The sequence below is a fragment of the Sciurus carolinensis genome, chromosome 8 (assembly GCF_902686445.1).
Source record: "Sciurus carolinensis chromosome 8, mSciCar1.2, whole genome shotgun sequence".
Classification (NCBI taxonomy): Eukaryota; Metazoa; Chordata; class Mammalia; order Rodentia; family Sciuridae; genus Sciurus; species Sciurus carolinensis.
Window position 1 is genome coordinate 45,678,658 of NC_062220.1, and position 7,873 is coordinate 45,686,530.

General features: G+C 34.0%; 1 non-coding gene across 1 annotated transcript; it reads right to left on the reverse strand.

Annotated features, from left to right (window-relative positions):
* Positions 1-7,094: 7,094 nt before the first annotated feature.
* On the reverse strand, positions 7,095-7,228 carry LOC124992016 (small nucleolar RNA SNORA9). The gene has a single exon (XR_007110026.1). It is a non-coding gene; the product is annotated as a small nucleolar RNA SNORA9 (small nucleolar RNA).
* Between the last annotated feature and the right edge of the window lie 645 nt (positions 7,229-7,873).

The window sequence follows — 7,873 nt, forward strand, 5'->3', positions numbered from 1 at the left end:
TGGTATTGTGACAAACCACATTGATGGCAAGAATTGAAGGGCACTGTGGTTATTTTATTTCAGGAAATTTTTTCTAACCATATTTCATCTGTTAATATCCCCATAAATTGAATATTAATTTCTTGTTCCAGTTTCCTTTTTTTTCTGGTTTCCTTTGGGGTTAAAGTACATGTATAATAAATACTTCTTTCAGAGCCAAAGCTCTCATAAAAATGTGGAAAAACATTCTGCCAATGAATTAATAAAAAAGTAAATAAAAAGAACTAATTCAGTCTAAAGGGAACAGAAAAGCTCTGCAAAGCATTGAAAAAACCAATGCTAAGAAATGGAGTTGATGGACCAGAAAGAATCTAAGACATCATGATGTGGTTAGGCCTTTAGAAAAGGAATCAAGCAATAACAGTGAAAGAAATGACAGATGAATCATATTTTTTTTCTTTTTTTACAATCGATTGGACAGTGAGCTAACTTTTGAGAACAAAACTTTCTGTTTCCCTGACCTTCCAATTTAGTTTTCCTCTTGTGGTCAAAATAGCCATACACTGAAGAAAAAAAAAAACTGAGTTAAATTCTTGGCAACTAATCCATATTGGTACACTTTATGCAGGTCTTTCTTTCATCCTTCCTCCATTCCTTTATTTTTCCTGTGTGTTATCTAGCAAATCATTTAACCCTTCTGTGCCTTGATTTTGTCACATATCAAATAAGTGAGATTGGTTCATTCTCAGTTCGTTCAGGCTTTATTAATCATGACTTCTCTCAGAGTCCCTCCAATTATTTTTGTAAAATAAAAAAGGACACATACCCACTCTGAAATAATTACTTTGAAAATATTTTTGTTTAAGAAGAAACAAAACTGTATGTGGAATACATCACTGTAGCCCTTTAGGACATACAAAATATAAGAACCACATACATCCATACTGAAGATAGAGATGAAAGAGGCAGCTAGAGAAGGTTTTAAACAAGCAGAGAGAGGTTTTCGGATCAAAAGTGATAGAGAGCAATGCTGAACACGAAAAAATAAACTGAAAGGAGAAAGGGAACACCTGAAAGAAGCATACTGAACTGTCACTTTGTGTTACATACTAGTCTTTACCTTACACTGTGGAAAATTAGTCTTACTTGCAAATAATGTTGAAGTATTTTCCTTTAAAACAGAAGTGAAAAGGATTAAGGGCTGGGAGAGGCTGGTAGTACAAGATGTGGAAACTTCTTTATGTCATTGGATTAGGAAACAATGCATTCACAGATTTGGATTTGATTACACAAGTGACTCAGTTGTGAATTAAGGCCATTCAGATTTCAAATTCTAAATCATGGAGAATAATGAAAAGTCTAGGACGAGATACCTCTTTGACCCAAATAACCTTCACTTGCTTAGAGGTCTAAAGAAATGAACAAGTCTGATTCATCCATGGTAACTGCTTATACTCTTCCCAGTAGACACCAGAAATTGTCCCTCACTTCCCACCTTGACATTCAGGTACTTGAAGGCACTGAAGTGACCAATGTAAAAAGGATGGAATTCTTTCAACATTTTATGTGGTACCTGAAATTTCTATTTATTGAAATGAAGTGATAAGGGAAAATTGGTAATGAAAAAAATTGTTTAAACTTCCCACATAACTAATGACTATTAGAAGACAGCTTAATTATACAAGTTGGCACTCTTAGTAAAGATCCATAAAATCTCTATCATCTGTATCTTCTCTCTTCGTGCTCCCCTCTAGCTGAAAACTTCCACCTACTAGTACCCTTGATTATATCCTATTTTGAGAAGCATCTTTCCCTCTTTGTCATCTTCAATTACTCTCTTTGTGATATTATCCCATTGACCTCATAAACTTTTATGAGAGTACTTCAGGTTAAAAAAAATCTCCCCAGCTAGTCTGCCTTCCCCTTAAACAACTATCCTGTTACTCTGCTTCTTTTCATTGGCAGATTCAAAAATATACAGTCCCACTTTTCCTATCTCCATATCCATTTCCCATTTAATCCCTGTAATCTGGTGCTGATTCCGCTACTCTTCCAAAATCACTTTTTTTCAAAGTCACTAGGCACTTGCATCTACTCACACGCTTACCAACTCCTGACTTTCTAGAAACGTTCACATCTTGGACACGCTGCTTCTGTGCAGGTCATCCCACCTTCAGGGGCCCACTGCCAGTGTCTCCTAAGCTGATTCTGGTGTTCTCTCCTGGCCCGCGGTCTCCAGCTATTGGTGATGCTCTGCTGCCCCCACCTGGTCAAGCCCACCCTAATCACTTCAGAGGCCTTCACAGAACCCTGAATACCTTCAACTCTCTCACACACCTCTGACCTCTCCACAGTTCCAGTTTTCCTGTGTAACCACTTTATTAGTCTAAATTCTATGCACTGTCATTCCATCAGAATCCCTGACTCAAACTAAATTCATCATTTTTCTTCAAAGACCTTTTCCTCCATCATTTTTTAACATACCTAGATTCAAAACAGGTGACATCTGTGACAGCTTTCCTTTTCCTCATTTAGTCTCTTTTTAAAGTCTGTGACTTCTTGTTTAACAACTCCAGACCTTAATTTTTTCCTCTTAAAATGAGAATAATATTATGTACCTCAAAAACTTCTTATTCAACTTAATTATTTAATATGTAAAAACTATTTATAATAGTTGATGCCTGGCACACAGGAAGTGATGATTAGAATTCATTATGAGGAGGAGAAGGAGAGAATGTAAGTTGATAATAGAAACTACCCTCTGTTTTAAGATATGAAATTTTTAACTTGATTCTCACTTTGAAACAATAATAGATATATGGAAGTAATAGAATCAGACTGTGACATTTAAATTCTTTTTATTTTTAAGATCATTTTTCCAATTTATTGAGGTATAATTTACAATAAAAATTACATATACTTAAGGTGTACAATGTGAGGTTTTAATAAGTGCATACATTATGAAATTATTAGCACAATGAAATTAAAATATCTAAAACTTCCCATAATTACTTGTGTGTTAAGAATTTTTAATATCTACTCTCAGCAAATTTCAAACTACTATACATTATTATTAACTGCAATCACTATGTTGCATATAATTTCAGAACTTATAACTGAAAGTTTGCATCCTTAGATGAATGTCTCCCCATTCCCCCAACACCCTGACCTTTGGTTACTATTCTACTTGTTTCTATGAGTTTGACTTGACGATACTACATATACGTGAGATTGTCAGGATTTATCTTCCTTTACCTATCTAATTTCACTTGGCATATCATCCTCCAGATTCATCCGTGTTAGCATAAGTGGCAGGAATTTCCATTTTAGGACTGAATAATATTTCATTCAATCAATAGATGTATAAAATTATATGTAATATTTTCATCTGTTAAAGTCCACAGGTTATTTTTATATCTTGGCTATTGTGTATTATACTACAATGGACATGGAGTGGAGCTATATCTCCAAGTTAGTGATTTATATCCTTTGGATATTGGTATGCCTTGGATCTGAAGTGTCTCTCAAAGATCATATGTGAAAAGCTTGGTTGCCAACATGTGGTGCTATTAGGAGGTGGTGCAAACTTTGGGAGGTGGGAAGAAGGTCCCTGGGGTTAACCTCTGAAGGTATGTTTGGCCCCTGGCCCCTTCCTCTTTCTTTTGTTTCCTGGTTACCAGGAGGTGAGCAGTTTTCTTCCAACACAATAGACTGCCTCACTGTAGGCCCCAAAACCACCAGGCCAAGTGGCCATGGACTGAATCTTCTAAAAGTGTGAGCCAAAATATGTGTTATCCTGTAAGTTGATTTTCTCAGATATTTTGTCATAGCAACAGAACACTGACTAAATGACATATACCCATAAGTAGACTTTCTGGAGCATATGGTAGTTCTATTTTTAAATTTTGAAGCATCTTCATGCTGTTTCCATAATGGATGTATGAATTTACATTCCCACCAACAATATACAAAGGTTCCCTTTTCTCCATATCCTTGCCAACATTTGTTGTCATTTGCCTTTTTATTAACATTAAAAGGCCATCTTAACATTATGGTTTTGATATGAACAGCTTATTTTCTCTAGAAAAATGCATATTTAGGTCCTTTGCCTATTTTTACTTGGTCGAGATTTTTATACAAATGTTTTATTACATAAATGTAAATGTATATAAAAAATGAATATTACATTATACCAGTTATCCAGATTCAACTTCTGCTTATTACATGCCATTTTTATTTCTTCTATGCTTCTACCCATTCCCCAACCTAGACCAGCCCCACTCTTTACATATTTATTTGTTGGTGAGGTCATATGTACATGTATTGAATATCACAAATACTAACTATACAGTTTTGACAAGTACACTCATAGAAACCTTCACTGCTTTGAAGCATAGAATATTTACATCATCCCAAGAAAACTATCTGTGTTCTTTCCCACACAACTTTTTCTTCCCCAGAAGCAAGTTACTGTAATGGATATTTAACCATACTTTCTTTTTTTATATTGATTTTTCTTAGTTATACATGATAGTAAAAATTATACAAGCACAAAATATATCTTATTCTAATTAAGACCCCATTCTTGTGGGTGGGCACAGTGGTGGGATTCATTTAGGTAATTTCATAAGTGTACATGGGAAAATTATATTAGATGTATTCTACTGTTTTTCCTATTCCTATCCCGCCCCCCCTCCTTTTGTTCCCTGTTGTCTAATCAACTGAATTTCTCTTCTTCCCCTCCCCGTCTTTACTGTGGTTTACTACTGAATTATATGAGTTCCTTATGTAGTGTGAATATAATAACCCCTTACATGATACAAGATTTGCAAATATTTCCCCCCATTTTAAAGGTCATCTTTTCATTGTTGGTTGTTCCATTTGCTGTGTGGGAATTTTTTAGTTTTCATGTAGTCCTATTTGTTTATTTTTGGTTTTGTTGCCTATGCTTTCAATGTCATATCCAAAAAAAAAAATCATTGCCAAGACCAATGTCATGTAACTTTTCCTGTGTTTCCTTCTAGAACTGTTATGCTTAATCTTCAACTCATGCTTAAATCTTCAATCTATTTCAAGTTGATTCTTGTGTGTGGAATAAGATAAGAGGCTTTTCTTCCTTCCTCCTTCTTTCTTTCTTTCTTCCTTTCCTTTCCTTTCTTTTCCTTTCCTTTCCTTTCCTTCCCCCACTCTCTCTTTCTTTCTTTTTTCATGTAAATGTCCAGTTTGCCTACATGGTGTCCACAGTACAAATATTCAAGAATCAGTTGACCATGTATGTTTCAATTAATTTCTGGATTTCTATTCTGTTCCATCAATCTGTATCTGTTTTTATGCCAGTTCTACATTGTTTTGATTACCATAGCTTTGTAATATAATTTGAATCAGGAGATGTGATGTCTCCAGCTTTGTTCTTTTTGTTCATTATTGCTTTGGGTATTATGGTATTTTATGGTTCCATACAAATTTTATAATTTTTTTCTATTGCTTTGGAAAGTGCCATTGTAATTTTGATAGGGATTACATTGATCCTGTAGATTACGTTGAGTAGTATGAGCATTTTTTACAATATTGATTCTTCTAATCCTTCTTCAATTTTCTCCTCAGTGTTCTATAGTTTTCAGTATATAAGATTTATTTCCTCAAAAGTTTATTCCGAAGTATTTTATCCCTTTTCTCCATTTTAAATAGTTTGTTGATAGTGCATAAAACACAACTAGTTTTTATATACTGATCTTTTTTCAATTTTTTTTATTAGTTCTATTGATTGTTTTGTGGAGACTTTTGGATTTACTACATGTAAAATTATGCCCTCTGCATAGAGACAATTTTACTTTTTCCATTTCTATTTGGATGCCTTCTGTTTCTTTATCTTGCCTGGATAGAACTTCCAGTATTGAACAAAAATGCCGAGAGTGGGCATCCTTGTCTTACTTCTGATCTTAGAAAAGTTTTCCATTTTTCACCATTGAACATGGTATTAACTATGGGCATGTCATATGTGATCATGGTGTTGAAGTACATTATTTCTCTAACTAATCTATTGGATGTTTCATAAAAAGATATTGAATTGCATCAAATGTTTTTTCTAGATCTATTGAGATGATTCTATGATTTTTATCCTCTGTTCTACTAATGTGGTTAATCGCATTTATTGGTTTCATACAAAAAGAATAAATCTCATTTGACCATGGTGTATGATCTTTTTAATGTGCTGTTGAATTCAATTTACTATCCCTTTGTTGAGGAAAATTGAATCTATGATCATAAAAGATATTAGTCTGTAGTTTCCTTTTCATGTGGTATGTTTGCCTGGTTGAGGTATCGAGGCAATGTTGACCTCGTACAATGAATGTATTGGGAAGCATTCCTTCATCTACAATGTTTTGGAGAGAATTTGAGAGACTGGTACTAGTTCTTCATTAGATGGTAAAACTTATTAATGAAACCAGCAAGTGTTTGGCTTTTCTTTCTTGGGAAGTTTTGTATTACTGATTCCATCTCCCTGCTTATTATTGGTCTGTTCAGATTTTCCAATTTTTCATAATTGAGTGTTGGTGGTTTACTTCTAAGAATTTATCTCTTTCTTCTACTTCATCCATATTTGGCATATAATTATTTATTATAGTCACTCATGAGCTTTTGTATTTCTGTGATACCAGTTGTAAATTCTCCTCATACCTTTCTGATTTTATTGATTTCAGACTTCTCTACTTTTCCTTAGTTTTTCTAGTTAAGTGTTTGTCAATTTTATTTCTTTCAAAAACCAACTTCTACGTTGGGGTATAGCTTAGTGGTTGAGCACTGGTCTACCATGCATGAAGATTTGGTTTTGATCCTCAGCACTGCAAAAACAAAAGAAAAAGAAAAAGGAGTAAGAACAACTTGTAATTTAATCTTTTCTATTGTTTTTCTATTCTCTATTTTCTGATTTTTTTTATTTCTTACTTTCTACTAACTTTGGATTAGTTTATATTTTTTTGTTTTTTTTCCACTTCCTTAAGGAGTAAAGTTAGGTTGTTTGAGATGTTTCCTTTTTCCTTATGTGATTATTTCTCAATGTAAAGTTTCCTCTTAGAAGTACTTTTGCTACATCCGATAAGTTTTTTTTTTTTTTTAATTGCCTGAAATTTCTATAACCTTACTCTGAATAGGGCAAAACAAGGCCTCAAACCATTTCAAAACTGTTCTGGCAAGCACTGTAGTAATGCAATAGTGTCACTGAAGACCCAAGCATGCTGGAAGCTTGCTACTGATAAGTTTTGATATGTTCTTTCCAATTTTATTTGTATGAAGTTATTTTTAAATTTTCCTCTAAATTTTTTTTTATTTTACCCATGGGCTATTCAGAAGTGTTTTTAAATTTCCACGTATTTGTGAATTTTCCAATTTTCCTTCTGTTATTGATTTCAAAAATTGTGGTTGGAAAAAAATTCTGATACGATTTCAATCTTGCTAAATGTTAGTCTTGTTTTGTGCCCTAATATATATATTGTACAATGTTCTATGTGCACTTGCAAATAATATGTATTCTATTGTTGCTGAATAGAATGTTCCATTTTGTCTAGTACTTCCATTTGGTTTGCAATGTTGTTCAAAACCAATATTCTGGCAGGGTGGGATGGTGTGTGTGTGTCTGTAATCCCAGCTACTTGTGCTTTCTTTTCTTTTTTTTTTTTTTTGGTGCTGGGGATCGAACCCAGGGCCTTGTGCTTACAAGGCAAGCACTCTACCGACTGAGCTATCTCCCCAGCCCCAATCCCAGCTACTTGTGAAAATGAGGTATGAGAATTTCAAGTTCAAGGCCAGCCTCAGCAACTAGTGAGATCCTGTCTCAAAATAAAAGATAAAAGGGACTGGGATTTGTAGTTCAGTGGTAGAGTGCCCCTGGGTTCAC